General features: G+C 64.1%; 1 protein-coding gene across 1 annotated transcript in view; it reads left to right on the top strand.

Moving 5' to 3' along the window:
• The window catches only part of KIRREL3 (kirre like nephrin family adhesion molecule 3), a 138,968-nt gene that overhangs the window by 137,046 nt on the left and 1,342 nt on the right, over positions 1 to 580 (top strand). The gene's annotated exons all lie outside the window — the stretch shown is intronic.

Genomic DNA, 580 nt, shown 5'->3' with positions numbered 1-580 from the left:
CTCGTCCCTCGCCCAGCATTGCTTCTTCCAACATCCCTGTCCCTGCTCAGAGCAGGATCCCAGGGCGGGATCCCAGGGCAGTATCCCAGGGCGGGATCCCAGGACAGTACCCCAGGGCAGGATCCCAGGGCAGGATTCCAGGGCAGGATCCCAGGGCAGGACCAGCTCATCCCTCACCCAGCATTGCTTCTTCCAACATTCCTGAACCTGCACAGGGAGGAATCTGAGGGCAGGATCCCAGGGCGGGATCCCAGGGCGGGATCCCAGGGCTGGACCAGCTCATCCCTCACCCAGCGTTGCTCCTTCCAACATCCCTGTCCCTGCGCAGGGAGCGATGCTCCGGTACCCCCGGAGCCGTCTCCTGGTCCCAGCACCCTTTGGGGGATAAGAAGAAGGTGCATGCCAGGCCAGCGGGGTGCAAGGGGCACCCATGCCTCCCCTGCCCCGATTTGGAGGGGGGCTGAGCTGAGCAGGATGCATTGGTGGCCCACAAGGACGCTGATGCTGCGGGCAGGAGGGGTTGGGTGATGGAGAGCATCCTTGTGGGTGGATGAGGTGGATGAGTGGGCACCACCAACCT

The sequence above is a fragment of the Egretta garzetta genome, unplaced genomic scaffold (assembly GCF_000687185.1).
Source record: "Egretta garzetta isolate BGI_Z169 unplaced genomic scaffold, ASM68718v1 scaffold207, whole genome shotgun sequence".
In the NCBI taxonomy this organism is placed as follows: Eukaryota; Metazoa; Chordata; class Aves; order Pelecaniformes; family Ardeidae; genus Egretta; species Egretta garzetta.
Note: the sequence above shows the minus strand (reverse complement) of the source record. Positions and strands in the feature narration are given on the sequence as shown.